Source organism: Pteropus medius, unplaced genomic scaffold (genome assembly GCF_902729225.1).
Source record: "Pteropus medius unplaced genomic scaffold, Ma_sr-lr_union100, whole genome shotgun sequence".
NCBI lineage: Eukaryota > Metazoa > Chordata > Mammalia > Chiroptera > Pteropodidae > Pteropus > Pteropus medius.
Window position 1 is genome coordinate 2,845,166 of NW_024350397.1, and position 19,158 is coordinate 2,864,323.

Genomic DNA, 19,158 nt, shown 5'->3' on the forward strand with positions numbered 1-19,158 from the left:
AATGTTATACAATACTAAAAATGAATGGATTACACCTGTGCTCAACAACTTGGAATATATCAGGAATATAATGCTGGAACAAAACAAACATAGAATATATAGCATGGTTCCAGTTATATGAAATTCAAGAACATGCAAAATGAAGCAATATATTTAAGGATACAAATTAAATACAACTCTTAAAGGGAATGATAAATATAAAATTTAAGGATGAGTGAATAACGTGAGTTTGGAGAGGGACACATATTAGGTAAAGGTAAATCAAACTTTTATAATAAACATGGTTAATTATTAATATTTAAAATTAATAATTACTGATATTTAATAGAGCACAATAATTTCTACCCTTGGGTGTGAGATACTCCGATACTCCATTGATTTCAAGGGGTACAGACAATTTTAGTTCTTTTACATTTCTCTAAGTATTAAATTTACATGGTTTTCTACTTTTATAAATTTTTTGTTTATTTACCACATTTTAAGAAGTTTGAGAAAGGCATTGCCTTATAGTTTTCTAATTTAAAATATACTATGTCAATTTTTACAATTGCATTTGTGGATGTAACATTTTATTTCAGAATATTACCATTTTGCTTTATTTATCAAACACAATAGTGTTTATGTGTCGGCACTATTCTAAGCACTTTAAAAATATTAACTCATTTAATCTGGATTAAAACCCTATGAGGAAGATATTATCCTCATTTTATAGGTAAGGAAACTGAGGCACAGAGAGGTGGTTGCCTAAGATCGCAGAGCTCGTAAGTGTAGCCTATATTCAAATCTAGGCAGCCTGGCTCCATACCATCTGGTTAACCATAAAGCTGTAAAGACCATATGAAGTAGATCTCTAAGGGGAATATGCTATCTTTTCATTATATTTTTTAATACATAAAGTCCTATTTTTGAAGGTTGCCAGTGTCTTGTCAGACTATGATGAAATTATTATATAATTTCTTTAAGAATGTTAAAAGATTAGTAAATGATATATTTTAGACATTGATTAAGTTTACTCTTAAATGAAATTTGTATTTCTATATTCATGAGATGAGAAAAGTAGATAGGTAAAAGTCTCTGCTGGTCTAATTGCAGGCACACCCATATGTACAAATGGTGATAGTGACCTTCTTAAGATGAGTTGATGCAGTCATAATTTAAAATCAGAAATTTTAGCTGTACCATGTATAAATTTGGGAAAGCAATATTTGCTTTAGGAATGATGACATACTTTTGGGAAATTCTTATAGTAAAATAGAGTTAGACTGTGAATAGAGAAAATTGGGCAATTTTAAGTGATTTGTGAAGAAGCTAATAGTAATGTTTGAAAGTGAGACACCAGGGATAAAGAGAAGAATCAGACACATCCTTTAGAGCAGTGGTTCTTTAGCCATTGATGTTCACACTCTTAAGAATCTGTTTTAGCTTACAAGAATTTCCATGTAGAGTCATGGGTTTTATAACTACATGAAAGTCTTCCCCTGGGTCAACTTTGAACCCTGTTTCCATTTTAGAGCCTTTAGAGGTTCTTGAGAGATTGCATCCTATAGCTGTAAGCTCATGATATATGTTGTCTCTTAGAATTTCAGCTTTTCTTTGCATTGTTCTTGTTAGCTACTTCAAATAGCTTAACTTTCAATGACACATGGTTTTATCAGTAGAACACATGACTTACTGATTTTTCCTTTTTAGCTTAAACTGTAAATTCACTTTCTGAGATTCTTCAAAAGACACTTTCAGAGCTTCTTCAAAAGGCAGTATTTCCTACTTTACTTGATTATCCTGTTTTTCTTTTTTGTAAGATTAAGCACATATGTAGCATATTGTAAGCAGTTATTTACTTTAAAATAAAAGAAGGCTCTTGCAGCTGAATTAAAGACGTTTATTCTTTAAGAACACATGTAAATGTATAGCAATTTATAGCTCTAACCATCAAATAATTTGGGACGTTCACAAAGAATTCTGGGTAATTATGACAGTGTTCCACCCACATCTGGTATTTGCCCACTTCTTTACTAGGGACACTGGGTCATATAATGTATGGTGATTTATATTGTTTTAGATTAATTCACATTAACATAGCACAGGAGAGTAAATATAGTCCTCGAGATTTCGGGATATAACCTTCATGAAATGTTTCTCAGAAAGTAAGAAATATTTCTTTTTTAAAATCGTATTGGTTATATTAGTTTTAGGTGTACAGTATAGTGATTTGACACTTTTATACCTTACAATATGGTCACCCCAATAATTCTAGTAATCATCTGTCACCATACAAGCTTACCACATGTTACTGCCTATATTCTTACTCCCCTTTTTACCCGTCCTCCCCCCCATCTGATAACCACTCCTTTGGTCTCTGTTTCTATAGGTCTGTTTTGTTTTGTTTTTAGATTCTGTATATAAATGAAACCATAAAGTATTTGTCTTTTTCTGTCTGACTTATTTCGCTTAGCATAATACTTTCTAGATCCATCCATGTTTTTGCAAGTGGCAAGATTTTATTCTTTATTGCTGGGTAATATTCGATTTATATACACACACACACACACACACACACACACACACACATATGTACACACACACACCATATCTTTATCCATTCGTCTGTCAGTGGACAGAGGAATATTTCTTGATTGTATCTTTTAAATTAATGCAAAATTGCTTTGTTAACTCCATAATTTATTTTTATGTATTTAAGGACCACAGAAATTTATATTAAATTTTTTTCCTTTAAAATTTGGATGAGATGAGATCTCTAGGATGATTACGTTATTTAATTGGTGGCTTCAAGTCTCCATGTTACTCATTTCCTCTACCAAGCACATGTTGCTTTTGGCACAAGATATCTTTCCTTCAGATGTTATACTTAGGGATAGATTTTATGTAGTATTAACTTATTCTTTTGGTACAGACTTGAAACCGTTTGGAAGATAAACTGTAGCAATTTAAAAGTTTGATTTTTGTTGAATGGAGTTGCAGCTAATCTTTAAAACCCATTGATAACATTTTAGTAATAGCATTTAACATTCAGAAAGGAAAATCACCTAACTTTTCATTTTCAGTTTTACATAATTTAAGAATTTGGTACTTGATGGCTTATTATTCTTGGTATGAGATTAGCTAATATAATGTAACAAGCATTTGATGATTGCCTACTGTGTTGTGGAAACTGGTAATTGCTAGAGCTATAATGATGGATAAAACTGTGGTTCTGCACTTACAGAGCTCATAGTCAGATGATGGAGAATCACAAAAGTAGATATTTGTAATGTAGTACCATCACTATAATATAGAGAAATGAAAAGAATGTCTGAAGAAAGCATTACTGGAAGAGATAACATCTGAACTGAATATTAGAGGATGAGAGAGAGAGAGAGATAAAGAAGGAGGGAGGGAGGGAGGAGGAGAGAGGGGGAGGTAGGTAGAGGGGTAGGGATTGAGCTTGCATATCAGAATTGAGGTGAGGGAGGCAGAGGGGAATGGGAGCAGAGAACCAACCTGAGGGAGAACAGGAATAAAGGCACGTTAGTGAGAAATGGTATGATGTATTCTGGAAGTACAAGCAGATGTGTGTTGGTAGGAGCATAAATAAGTGATACAGAATGATAGGTATAAAACTAGATCATGGAAAGTTTTTCATGCCATTTTTAGAAGCTTACACTTATATCTTTCATTTTGTGCGTTAGGAAGTCTTTGAAGAGTTTTAAGCAAAGGCCTGATTTGATTTTAGTTAAGTTTAATAGATTACTCTGGTAGCTGTTGTGGGTAATAAATTTGAAGGGAAGAAGACTGGAGGCAGGGAGGCCATTGAGAAGTAGTTGGCTTAATGAGAGCTGGCGAGAGTTTAAACTAGGTCTGTGTTAATAGAAATGGAGAAGAAGGAACAGATTTCAGATTCTTTATATTTCGTTGTTGGTAGTAAATGCAGCAGGACTTGATGTTTGGAAATTACCAGTGTGGGGGCAGTAGACAGGTTTAACCCTAGTTTCTAGTTTGAGTGACTACATGAATGATGATGGCACCAGAGAGAGAAAACATGAGTAAGGATCAACTTAGAAGCTAAGGAAGTCAGTTTTGGATATATCAAGTCTGAGATGGTAGTGGAAAAACCAGGGGAGGTCTAAGAAGGCAATTGACTTTTTTAATCTGATGCTGTAGGATGTGACTGGTGGCCCTGGATTGGAAAAATCAGAATGTAAGAGGTGATTGAAACTATGGGACCATATAGGGAGTGTATGTGCACAGGCTGAGGAGAAAATGAAAGACTACAGAGGACAATATTGGGGAGCATCAGTAGTTCAGAGTCAAGCAGAGAAAAAGAAGCTTCACAAAGGAGAGAAGGAACTAATCAAGAACAAGTGATAATAATCAGTAAGCAGACCTGTAGATCCAGCTGAGATAAGAAACTACACATTTTTAATGGAACAAATTGATATACATAGTTGTGATTTCCTTAGATGCCCTCTGTAGCCTGAGTAGCGGAGATGAGAATGTAGTGTTAACCTAGGACTGTGGTTATGAGTTTAGGGAAACTAATGTATTGAAGTTAGAGCAATTTAGATGAACAGCTGTGGCAAATGTTGCATATTATATGTTGTGCATTAGTCTTTAAATTCATTTGATTTTCACTAAAGAAGATTCTAGAATGAGGGCAGGGGAGTGTATTTCGTTGTCTATTGTATTCTCAGTGCCTGATATATAGAATGAACTCAAATACTTGTTGAATAAATGAGTGAATATTAAGTACATATTATTATTCCTATTTTACAGATGTAGAAACTGGGCAAGGAAATAATAAGTAACTTATGTTATTTACTGACAGAGCTAGTAGGGAAGAAAATGAGCCTAGGAGAGGGAGCTGGTAGAAAATTGAACGGATTCTAGGACTAGAGATCCCTCCCCCTCTCCCAACTCTCTTTTTGAATGCTTTTGTTTCAAGAAGCTCATGAGACCTTTCTATATTACATTGTAGCACAGAAATGAGTAAAATTAATTTTAGCACTAAATTATAGCTAACGTTTTAAGTTGAGTATTTTCAGAATGTTTTGATAACCTAGGCAGTCCTGTTTGATTTTTAAAAAATTGTTCAATCTGATATTTCATTTGCTTAGAAAGGCTCTAATTTCTTTTCACATACTTTGATTAGCACTGTAATTTCTGTCCTTATTATTGCCCTTCAGAAAAATATAAAAATCCAGTAATTTATTATAGGATTGTTTTAAACCTGAAGTTTAAAGCATAGCCTTTGATTTCTAGGATTTTTCATTTTTGGCTGTATAATTATGTATAATTATGCTTGCTTGTGTGTGTATGTGTTTGTCTTCCCCACAAATGAGTATCATTCTATGAATAGCTCTTAGGAAATTCATGGTAATCAAATATATTATAAAATGTGTATAATGAAAAGGTTGGAGGAAGATGCCTTTTAGAGCAGATGTTCTCTGATTTTGTGGTTCTCTATGCTCTGCCCACTTCAGATCTTAGTAAGGAGCAGCTGAAATACTGCTAAATGACCTTTGACACAGAACCCTTGAAAACCCCAAGTATAATTTCACTTTCACCTCCTTTATAAGCCTGAATGCTTGTCAGATCAAATGTGTTTAGGTCTTTTTATTGAATGTACCTTGAGGAGGAGAACAAAGCTTGGATTCACCTTGGTATAATCCTCACGTTTATCTTGTCCTGTTACTGGAGTTTGTTGGGGGATGGGGCATCAGTTCTTTTTGAGAAGAAAGTGAAAGCAGAATGTAGGTGGACTTGCTGTCTTCTCCTTACTTTCCCAGCAGCCTCACTAGGTCCTAGTGATTTCCATACATTAACTAGAGAGCAGACTAGGTGGGTTGCTTGTTGGTATTTGTGGTTCCAGTTTATTCAAGTACCTATGTTAGATAATAGGCACATTAACTGAAAGATAAAATCAAGGCAGTATGTTTGGAAGTATCTCACTTTTCCTTTACAAATAAACTAATTTGTTCTACAGTAGTTAATATTATAAGAGATTTTTCGTGTGTTCAAGTATGCATGTAGTATATATGAAATTACATGTGTTTTCTGTGTAAACTTTTATATACTGGTAATTTTGCCAATTTGTCAACTCTTAAGTATAAAATATTTAAATATAAATTACTTAAGTATTTAATATTTGATTACTATTTTAATTTAATTACCATAACAAAAATGGAAAATTCTTGAATCTTATTCTTTTAAACTTTCTGATTTATGTTCTGATAATTTATTTGAAAATTAAGAATATGCTTAGGCTCATGTGACTTTTAGTAGCTGAAGCTACTATGGCCTTACTGGTTATCACTGCTTAGAAGCCATAACCATTAATTGTTAAAATATAAGAAGATTGTTACAGGGAATCACAGAAGAATTAGTTACCTTTTATAGTTTGTTAGCTTTACCTCCCAACTTTGTTTCAGAAGAAAAGCTCTATTCAGTGCCTTTGGTGAAAGGACCAACCCCTTACCTCCTATGATAGGAGGATTATGGGAAATTTCTTGCTAACTTGGACATTTCAACTTGTAGGTGTTATTTTGAACATATTGAGCTGGAGTTGTGAAATGGTTAAGAACTTAATTTATTTTTTTCTTGTTTTGCTGAATCAATAGTTAAAACTTATGCTCTTAACAGATGTAATAAAGAAATGTTAATTTGAAACTTAAATTAATGAAAAGTGTTACGTAGCAGAGATGTTCAATAATTAGATATGGGAGAGCACAGAATATCAAAATATAGGAAGGTTTGTCTAGATAATAAGATATGACTGGAAGAAAGATGTTTTCTACCTGAAGAACTTGTTTTGATTTTAACTATTTTGGGAGAGCGAAGGGAGGGAGGAAGGTAGTTAAGCCCCGATTATGCTAAATATGCATTAAAGTCCATAGGCATTTCACTAAATGATTTATGTTTTCAGCATTTTTGTTGACTAGTCTTCATTTACAGGGCTCTGAATTTACTGTTTATCCATACTGCATTTAGCTGAAAATTAAAGCATACATTGTGATAGATGAAAACAGATTTTTTTGGAGTTTGTATTATATAATGTAATGAATTTTATTAAAGCTTTGAATTTTATTAAAGCTTTTAAAAATATAAACAGGAATTTCACCTTTTAGAATTACTTTAGTGACAGGAAGGTAGATTGGTAACCTGAAATAATTTTTTTCCTCATATTCTTTAGCTAACATGGTGAATATAGACCCTATGCCCTTTAAGTTGCCCAGCTGGGTAAAACTACTTTCCAGAACCCTTGATGTTTCTCATAAAGTTGTTAAGACAAGACAAAATAAAATCCTAACACCTTTTACTGGAGAGAAACACTTTTATGGGTTATGAGGCTCATCTTGACTAAGAACATCTAGGGGACAAGTAATCTAAAAGGAAATCAGCGTCTCTAGATCTTACAGAGGGTTTGAAAATTCTGGGAGAGCCAGAAAACTTTCCTGTGGAGACCAACAGTCAGAAAATGGTAAGACAATTTTCTTTTACTCTAAATCTCTTAACACTTTTGAAAAGGATTTGAATAAGACTGAGGTAAATGAAATATAGATTTTTAATGTAGTAGGGGACTTTAAGAAATCCATCTGATCTGGTTATTTTATAGCTAGGAACTGAGAATGTCGAAAAGTTAAGTGATTTGGTGTAGATCATAGAAGTAGTTTGAAGCGGAAGCTACAATTTCCTTATTGGGTTTGGTTGGTTAAAGTGTGAACAGTCATTGTTCAACTGTAAGGAGGTTATAGAAGACCATATGACAAAAGAACTACTAGTTAACTTTACAGTTTGATCACTGTACCGCATCCACTTTGTTTCAGAACAAAAACTCTATTCAGTGACTTGTGTGAAAGACTGACCTTTGTTCAAAATGAATTATGAGGACTTTCTTGCTAACTTGGATATTTCAACTACTTTAGGGTTATTTCTAGGAACTGGATAGTTGTTTTTCAGAATGCCAGTTAGGAAGACTTAATAATAAACATTGTTAATGTATGGAAACTTCAGACCCATAATAAAGGTAGGAGGATGTCAGTTTAGAGCTTAAAATTTGAATGAAACAATATCTTTTTGAGATGTTTTAGCAGTTGCCCTTAATTTATCTTAAATTAGATGGGTTAGGAGTAATAATATTTCTTTTGGCAAAAAATAAATATATAAATGAACTTTCATATATCCATTTTTTTCCGGTTTGAGGTGGATAAGGCATTCTAATGTTGTTATCTATTATGTCTTGATAAGTCAGGAACAGACTACTTGTCGAAGAGAAGAATGAAATAGTAACTAAAATAGAAAAAGTCCTGTTAGGAAAAAAAATGTTTTTTTCACTGACTTTTTATCTGGGTATTCTTTACTGTGTGAAGGAATCTGAATAAGTTTTGTCAACTTACAGATATACCATACATGTTCAGTGATGTCAGTTATCAGTCAATTATAGATTATAGAAAAAAGTAAATGTGTTTTCAGGCCTTTGAGTCTTAAATATGAATATTGTTTGCACATTTTTATGCCCTGTTTGATGATAGATGCACAAAATACTTTTCCACCCTCAGACTATTGCTAATTCAACCCTTTACTTGGGGTTAAGGCTACACAGAATTTACAGATTTTTAAGTGTGATTTTTGAAAGGCTTTTAACTACTGAGGATTGTTTGATGCTTTGGTAAGTGAGATTTAGTGCTTTAAAAGAGGACTTGAGGAAAAAAATCTCTCAGAACACTTGGAAGATATTTATTCCAATTCTCCTAAGTAAAACGCAGTTCAGCTTTAGATAAGGAGGGTCTTGAGGTTTTGTTTGGGGTTGAGAAAACTCATTTTATTTCCACTCTAAAGTGATTGATTATCAGGGCAGATTTTGTTCCCTATAAAGAACTAGAAAAAGAAAATGAATTGTGTAGTGCCCATTTAAAAAAATTAAAGTAAATGTATTTCTTAGAGAAAGATCATTCTCTCTCCTCCGTAACCTAAGTTTTGTCAGTCTTAATGTAATATCTTACTCATTGAAGAACTCATTTGATTGAAAACATTTGTTTTGCATACGTTAATGAGTTTTTTAACTTGTCTCCACATACACATACACACAAAACTCCAGTTGACATAGGATTTTCATAAACATTTCAAATTGCTGCATTATAGTTCTTTTGGTGGATATACCATCTCATTATTGGACAAATTTCATATTTAAAAATTTCTTATTATAAATAGCTGCATGAATATTGTCTGACAAATTATCCTAGGATAGAGTCCCGGGAGTGGAACTATTGGGTAAACCATTTTAAGCCTCACAATACATGTTGCTTAAGTACTTTCCGAAAGGCTTTATCGGTTTATACTCTCCAATGTGAATTCCAGGATGCTTTTGGGAAGTTGGTGAGGACATGTAGTAGAGAGCACAAGATGGTGTATGGAAGCATAGTTTCTAATCTCTGCTATGCCACATACTAATTGTAGATATCTGGGTTAATAACTTATGTGGACCTCAGTTTCCTTACTATAAACTTAGATGAATTTTATGTACTCTCCCAGCTCTAATTCTGGGTTTGAACAAGGAGAATCAATGCTTGATATCAGGCGATTTGTCTGAAAGAAAAGGGGAAGCAGGGAGAATCAGATGCCCCTAGAGGAGGGAGGAAGCTGGGCCAAATGAACAAGACATCTGGTTTACTCTTTGGATATTTTATCTGAAGAAGAATAGAGTCCAGTCAAACTATATCATATAAACATTTCAGTTGAGACTTAGGGATTTCAAACAATTTTAAATAGAGAAAGTATAAGGAGATATGATATGTATGCAGCTTTTCAAAAGTTGTGTTCTATGTGGGTTATAGGTTACCAAATGACTCAGTTCAAGCCCTGCCCCCCACCCCCAAAAAAAGTTTGCTGCAGATTCAGACATTCATACAAACTGCAAAATATTTTTATGTTTTTAGTGTAAATTATTTTGTGATGAGAAAGGGAGCAGAAATTCTCCATCTCACAAATGTAGGAAAAGGTCACCTGGGCATAGATTAAACCTGTTTATTTCTCTTCTAGAAGCAAGTAATTTATCTCTGCCATTATTCAAAGAAGAGTTACTCTCTATTAATAATTTAGGCAACTAAACAGCATTAATGGTTGTGAGAGAAATCTGACTCTAGCCTTCATCTAGTCTGTCAAGAGCCAGTACTACCTTCCAGAGACTTCAGTAAAAAAAATCTCGATGACACTGTCACCAGTGGAGAGAGGTTTTCTTGAACCAGTTTAAGGCATTTAATTATTAAACATACAAAAACAGTAATTAATTATAAAAAGGTTGATAGATTAGCATTTTTGTAATTAGCTTTCTAAATTAAGAATAGCAAAAAATAATTCTTAATACTCTGGTGAAAGTTATTAGCTGATTTTTTTGCCTGTTTTAAAAATGGTCACTTTTTCTGATTATAAAATTTATCAATTAGAAATGTAAATTATTGTGTAAAAATATAATCTACAGTGTTAAAATGTTTTCAAGTAGAAAAAAAATCAAAAGTTTGCTGACTAGCGATAGTTTTTAAACTTTATTAGTCTTTGAGTTTACTGTTTAGAGTTCCCTGATAGATTGTTAGAGTTAGAAATAGTGAGTTCATTGCTTGACTGAATAAATAATTCGTATGGCACAAAAGCGGCTTTTTCTTTCTCCCCAGTTCCTTTCTTCCCCATTATATTCACTTTCTTTCTTTTAAAAGGGTCCTTTACAGCCAGAGAGTAACTTCATGTGAATGTGCAAGGGCTTGGGCATAGTTGCAACCTCAGTGTTAGCTGAATATCTGGGATCAGTTAACAAAATCTGTCTTAAATACATATTCTCTAGATGCAAGTGAAAATATATAATAGTCATTATAAATTGTTAAACCCTGCCCTTAAAGTTGTAAAATCGCCTTGATTATTTCTTTTAGTAAAATATATTTTTCTTTTTGGATCTAGTATCTTTCATAGCATCTGCCCCAAAGCAAAATTGAGTTTTGAAATTGAGTAAATCATTGAATTTCTTCTAGTTTTTCAGAACGATTTTTACTAAATTAAATGATATTGTCAGAGTTTGGTAAAACATGAAAAGATTTTTAGTTTATATGTATTTTTAAATTATTTTCTAAAAATTATGAAGATTATATTAAATATTCCTGTGGAATTCTGAATTTTCTACCTTTTATTATAGTACCAACATAGGGATTATGCCAGATTATTTTCTCTTTGCTATTTAAGTCATAAGAGACTCAGTGTTTTACTGGATCAAAGCAATTGTCTCTGTAGCCCAGTAATCTCTTTGACAATGACACCACTGGAGATGATGGTTATCTTTCATAAATCAGCTACATCCTTATCTTTTGTAATAAATTAGTATCTGATATCCTTAACAAATTATCTAAAAATATTTCTTGAAACTTGTGTGTATTCAGCACATTTCATGGTATAGCAATACTTTTATATTTATGTGACAGAAATTTAAAGTAAGATACAAGACTAAGACTTCTATCAACTGGAAATATTTATGAATTGATATTTTGCTGCTTCTCCACTGTACTGATACTTCACCAGTATGATGTTTATCTTTGAAGTTTCTAAAGATAAAATGTTTAGTATAATTCAGACTAATAAATTTGATCTCGATGCTCCGTTATTATATAAACAAACTTTTACCTTTTTGCTTTTCTTTTTTTAAACTTTAAGTGATACTTTCTTATTTTCTTATTATAAGACTTAGTGGTTGAATCAATATTAACTTCATACATAGTCATTGTGACTTAACACATTGTGATTTTAAGTGCTGTACATGTTTTGTTTTGTTTTTAAATATAAGCATAATCCTTAGTAATTATTAAAACAGGCTTTACTGTGGTTTTTCACAATTATATTTCAGTGGTCACAGAAACCAAATGTTGTTGGTTTTCATTGGCTGTTTAAGTGCTGACACTGGTATTGTTGAAACACATTTCTAAATATTTCACTTAACAGTTGCTGCACAACAAACCACCCTAAGGCTTAGTGGCTTAAAACAACAGCCACTAATTTATTATTATTATTTCTCATCATTTCAAGGGTTTACTGAGTGAGTCTTCTATGTAATGTGGTTGGGGTTCCAGGAAGACAGGGCAGTCCAAATGGCCTCACTCACGTGACTAGCAATGAAGGCTGGCTGCCAGCTGGGAGCACAGCTGGGGCTGGCCCCAGGGTCCTTGGTTTTCCTTAAGTGTGCTTCTCTGTGAAGTTAATTGGGCTTCCTCACAGTATGATAGCTGGATATCAAGAAGGAATGCTTCAGAAGGCAAAGGCAGAAGCTGTAGCTCTTTTAAGGCCCAGATTCTAGAGTTACCCAGAGTCACTAGTCATTCTACTGGTCAGACAGGTCACAAGACCAGCCCAGGTATTGATTTGATTTAAACAATATCTACAAAGACAAAACCAAATAAAATATATTAAATATAACAATTGAAAGAATGGAGATAATCATGAGGAAGAACTTTTGGACAGTAGTAATAATAATTAGATATTAGAATAGGTTTCCCAGGAGAATTTTTTAAAGAATTAAACATGTAACAGTGTTATGGATTATGTGAGAAGTATTCTTAGTAAGAACAAGGAAAAAGAAGTGGATTTAGTTTAGTCAAGTCTGTTTGTTGAAAGTTAGGAGAGGATCCGTTCCTTTCCTCTAGGAAAAATGAATGACATTGGTATGTCATTCCACCTTCCTATTTTTAAGCATTGACTTTTATAAGTTTTTTGGTGGAGTAGCTTTTAAGTTTTATGTACAGCATTTTTTTATGGTACACAGCACACAATTGAGACCTTTAAAATTACCTCTTTGTATAGCATTTAGTTTCAGAGCATATTCATGCATATTTTCTTGAATCTAAGAGATTATCAATTGTAAGACACACCCTTTGATTTGATATCTTCTCTCTCTTTTTACAAAAATCAAATACTTTTCCTGAGTGAAGGAGGAACATTCTGTATAAGGATTATTCTGAATTACTTTTAACTGCAGGCATTGCAGCTACGTACTACTGTTCTTGACCTCTGGCACTTTTAGGATTGATAGCATAATTCTGAGGCACATCTAAGTATTACTTTGGCTTGGTTTCCATTTTATTTAATTATACTTGTAGCTTTTTATTTTTACTAATTAAATTACGTATCACTAGAAGTTTAAATAACTACTCTTGAAAGTCATCCAGAAGAATTTATCAGACGGATATTTGGTATCTGCTCAGAATTATCACTTTAAACATAGATGAGCCACATATCACAGGTAGTTCTGCATAAATAACAATCTTTTATTTCAGCACTACATTATAGTGATCTTTATAAAGATACTTCAAGAGGTAATTAGGGATTTAACATGAAGTTAAAACTCAACTGTATATGGTTCTATCAATACAGGTAACTGAGGTAACAGATTAAAGGCATATTCATAGTCATGTCTAAGTTCATACATGGAAAGGCAGTAGCAAGGTATTATAACCTGTGCGGTGACTGGCAAGATTCCTTTGAATTCTACTGTAAGAGACTACTCTCGAATTGAAAAATGTTAAAGTAAAACATATATGCATTTTAAAGTTGAGAAAATAGATTATTTCTTTTTTTGCCCCCTCTCAGCAACATGAGAAGACGGAACAGGCATTGGATAGTATTCTTATTAAAGCAAAGAATCATCAATGTTTGTTCGATGCTTACTTAAGGTCACACAATAAGTGGTAGATCTGGGATTATAAACCAGGTCTTCAGGACTTCCAGATATATCTACTGTACTATGCTACTTTTACAATAAAAATTTAGTAATGGGTTAACTTCAGTTTAATGAGATTCATTTATTCTACATATATTTATTAAAGACTATTATTGTATGCCAGAAGTTATAAGGTGATATGAGATTTACACACACACACACACACACACACACACACACATACACACACACACACACACACACACGCAAACCTGGCCTGGCCTGGAATGATGGGGCAGTGTTGATGGTCAAGTCAGGGAAGGACAAGAGACATAACTTTTAGGCCAACATGGAAAGAATCAGCATGAGTCAGGTAGCATTGAAGGTAGCAGAAATAGCATATGCAAAAGCAAAAGGAAGAACTAAAGGGATTCCATTGTGGCTGAGCATTGAGAAGGAAAATTAAAGGTAGAGAGAAATGTAGGAAACTGATAATTTATCCTAAAGGATATTTGGAAGCTATGCAAAGGTTTTAAGCGAGATGTAACGTGATTAAATTTTCATTTGCAAAACATGTATCTGACTGCAGTGAATGTAGAAGCTTGTTAGAAGCTGTTTCTGTAGACCAGGTTGAAAATGATGGATACAGCAGTGGAGCTTAAGAGAAGGGGATAGGTTTGAAATTTGGAAGGTAGACATAGCCTGAAGATTTGACAGAAATATAAAACTAGTATTGTTATTGTTCTATCTGTAGAATTTGATTGCAAGTTCATCTCAAAAATTCTTTTAGTAACTTGTTTTTAATGTTAGGAAGTGACTATATAATAGAACATAATTTAGAAAGTATTGTTCCTTAAAATATAATTTGCAAATTGAGCTAATTCTTGTTATTATGTGCTTTATTCCATTAAATAGTATAGGGAGAACTTAGATTCAAAAGAAAACTTGGCATCTTAATTTATATGGTAAAGTATATAAATAATTTGTACATGCATGATGTGTACACATACAATGTATGTTATTTTGTTCACATAACTTATTAATATTAGATTTGAAAGCTGAGTATTTAGGACTTTCTTTTTATTGGTCGATTGGTGAATTTAAAGTTTTGTTTCAAAGAGCATTCTATTAAACACTTTTTCCTTTATTATGATAAGAATTTATTGCTGGATCGTTGGTTCTAGAACTAGGCTCCCAGTTAAATTAGAAGATTCAGGAAGAAAGAGTTTCAGAAGTATACTTCCCTGGATGCCTTATGAACTGCTTTATTTTCTTAGCTAATATATTTTTGTATATACTTATGGCTGTTATTAGTCTGTTATGTCAGGGGTAGCATAGACAAATACCTGTAAGGGCTTTGACTATGAAGAATTAGACCATTTAGGGAAATAATATGGAGACTGGGGTTCCAGAGAGTTTATGCTAAATGGGGAGAGGGATGGCAGATATTCTGTTCCTCCTGATTGCGGCCCTGTGAGTATTCAGGCAGATTATTGCCAAATTTTTCAGTTTTTCAAAAAGGATCCTGAAATTTTTTTTTGTATGAATTAGTTGGTAACTAATTCAAATGCTTTAAAAACACTGTCGCTACAGAGCAGAATATACTCATGAGATATATTTGGCCCACAGGACTCAGTTTTACAGCCTCTGCTTTATAGAGGTCTTTAATGACTATATAAAGTAAAAATTATTTCTAGACAAGGTAAATGTCAAAATGAGGAAGGAAAGAAGGAAGGCAGGAAAGAAAAAAGGAAATGAGATATTTTTTGATAAGTACAAAACTAATTATCTAAGTTATATTTTTAGTTTAAACCAAGTTCACATAAATTCACTGTCCCTAGAATAATTTTTAGATGCTTCAGAGTATACTCCTAGCAACTTCAACTATTTGAATATGCATAACTGGGAACTCAGAGTGGGATGGGAGTGTGGAGGGAGCCAGTGAACTATAGGTGAGAGTCCTAGTGGTTCTCTTAAATAGGAGAAAAGTACAGCAGAAACAAAGGACCAGAAACAAGGGACAGTAGATATTAGAAATCAGACTGTAAGAACATAGCAATCTGAGTATATAATAGACTCATGAAAGCATTTCTGTATTAAAATCATAATTTAACTTTTATATTAATAATCAAGAGGTCAAATGTTTGGTACAGTCTAAATTTTTAAATGTTCTGCCAGTAACATATACACAATCATTGTAGGCAATTAAGAAAATATAGAATAGTAATATATAGCACTTTTTTTTAAAGCCAGGAATAGGTAAAAATCGGTTTATAATTTTCTAAAAGTATTTAAGTAGAACTTGGCACTTATTAGATTCCTAATAGCTAATTAGTTTTCAAATTAGTCTAATTTAAATAAAAGTATTGTCTCAGATAAGAAAGTGAGACATACATTAAGGTTAGTTAAGCCAGTGGCTCAGTGATATTTTCAGGGACTCAGTTTGTCTTTCTTCTTTACTCTTTCTACCCACTATATTGCCTTTCTCTCAACACTGTAGTTACAGAATGGCTACTGATTAGAATCAGGATTATGCATTTTCTCCTTCAGATCCAGAGGGAAGGGAATTAACTTCTCTTAGCTTTCTCGTAAACAATATAGCGTTAATTTTTCCTAAGCACTTCCCCTCCACCCCTACCCCCAGCTTGCTTCTCAGTGGCCTAAATTTGTATAATTTTAAAATAAACTAATCTTTGGCAAGGGAGAATGGGCTTATCATAATAACGCATGATTAACTGTGGTCTATCTTCATACTCAGGGTCAGTCAGCTTTTCCTGAGTCACTTTGAATATTGGGAGAGACTTGAATAGAAATCAAATCATGGATCATTAGGAAAGAAGAAGGGTTGGATAGGCATTCTACATGGTCCACTTACAGGTGCATGAAGGAATAGGTATTTGAAATTTTTGCTTGCATGAAACACCACCTTCCCATATCAAGACCAGGAAGTGTGAGGTAAGTCCCTGGTGAATCTACTCACTGTTTTCTGTGTTCCACACTCTCATTAGCAAAACTTTTATAGTTTCTGATTCCCCCCTTCCCCCCGCCCCCAAATTCTCTTATCACTTAATAGGCACCTCTCTGTAGAATAAATTATGTGAGCAATAATGAGATGTTTGTTTTGGAAAATACAGTTCTTAAATAGGTTTTACTCTTAAAAAATGTGTATTCTTTTCCTCCTCTCCAAAGTATTTGTGTGCCATTATCTGCGTAGTAGATAGTGTCATCCTTACTTTCTGATTATAAAGGTAAAGTATAATTTATGGTGGCATGGCCGTAGACTAAAAATGCTTATTTTTAAAGTTTAAAAAAATCTTTGCATAGAAAATGCTAATTATGTATTTTAAATACCTGTTATTTTGATTAAAATATTTTAACCAGCCAGCCATATACTTCATTTCTTTCACTTTTCAGATTTCTAAGCATTAGCCAGATATGTAATATCTGGGTCATATAGTCATTACAAACAAATCTAGGCTGAAATGATTTATGCTTCTCAGTTGCCAGCTCAGCTCTCTGCTTGACCGTGCTCTGGCTTTTCATTATTTGGTTCCCTTTCAACTGAACTTTGTTTACTTATTTTTGCACAGTACTATGTTAGTTCTTTGTATGGAACTGGTCTTCTTGTGTTCACCCCCCCACCCTCCAACCCCCTGTTTCAAATCAAGCAAATAAATAACTACGTTCTATGCTCTTGGCTGCTATGTTTTAGAATTGTTGCTGTACAAAAGGTCGCACATGTTAAATTACCTACTGCAGTGCTAATTATTGTGTGAAACCTTGTTTAAAATGCTAGAGAAACTGTGTTTTGGCACAGAACTGTAACATTTCTTAAAGATTCAATCTGTATGCAGTTTGATATTGAGAGCCTCAAAATTCTTAAAGACTTTACAAAATTTTTAAATGTAAACTTGTTCCACCTTGTCATACTAGATGGTATAGCATTTTCCTTCAAGTGAAATAAGAAGTCTCAAGTGTTATATAGAGATGAGGGAAGGGGAGGGAAAGAAGAGGAGAGTAAATTGGAACAACAAAAATTTCACCTTCACTTTTGAAATACTATAGGCTGTAAAATTCTATTTTGAAACACTTTTTTTTAACTTATAAGGGGTATAAGGATGCTTTTATTAGTAGTTTTTCTTTTCTTAAAATTAAGAACTCTAAACCTTTTGGAATTGACATTTTTTCACTTAATTTATAATACTTGATTTCACAGAACTGTATCCCATTTTGAAAGTATAAAATGATATATATACTTCTTGAAGGTTTTAGATAAATTAATAATTTATTCATTTAGTAGTATTGGATATTCAATTAATAAATTTTCCAGGTAATAAAGTTTACCTTCTTTGATTGCTAGAACATTTCATCTCAACAATTCTTATTGCAAAGTACCATAGAAAGCCTTATATATTTTAATGATCTTGAATTATTGATGAATATTTGCTAATAACAGTGTATTTGGGCTACTGAGGTGTGTTGTAGAGCCATTTGTCCTTACGGTTCTCAATAGCTGTTGTTGCTTTGAGTTTTTGTAAGTAGTGTTTTTATTTTTCAAAGCTTGATATTAATTCATGTGGCTACTAGGGTACAGAGAAGAATATCTGTGAATAAAGTAAGGGGAAGATGGTTCTCAATGGCTTGAAGAGCTCTTTAGTGAGGAGAGTACTGGGACTTCATGTTTATTTTCATTTCACTTAGTGTCTGCCCTCTGCCCCAGGAACTCATCCCCTTATGCTTTAGCCTTTAAAAAGGGAAAAAGGGGGCATAGTACTTGGCTGTGTTCCAAATAGTTATTATAAGAAGGATAAGCTTAGATTTTAGAGCTAGACAAATAATGATGGGGATTATAACTGGATCATTTAATAGCTCTGGCATCTTAGACAAATTCACAGCTGTAAAATGGGTATGTTATACCTCTCTCAGGTTGTGAATAAGAATTAAAAATAATGCATCTTAAATCTAGTGTAGGAGGTATTTTTACAAATGCTGGTTCCCTTATGTTTTTAAATAAATGCCCCATTTAATTTGGAAATGACATTTGCCAATTTTAATATGATGCTATAAACCTTGAGTGAAGATCCCTAAAATATGGTAGCTTTTAAGATCTCTTTATTCATAAATAGTTGATATATGAATATTGTCGATTAAATTGATCATGAATAAAACATGGAATATTTTTTAAAGACTGAAAATACAAATTTAGACGTAAGAAAAATTAAAAATAATAAAACGTGAAAAGGATCCTTTTTTCAGCCAGTAAGACTAATTGTGTTGAAATAGTAATATCTCTAAAGATTTTGTAATCTAGTAAGTGCTATTTTTTATTGCAGAGATAAGTGTTAACTTGTATACCGTGTATACAACTTAAAAACCCCTTGAGTTCTCGAGGCCATTGTGCGTGTACTAATGCCACAGCAGTGATGCATCCTTACTGCAGTAAGCTTCACCTGAAACAACACTGCATAGGTGCTCTA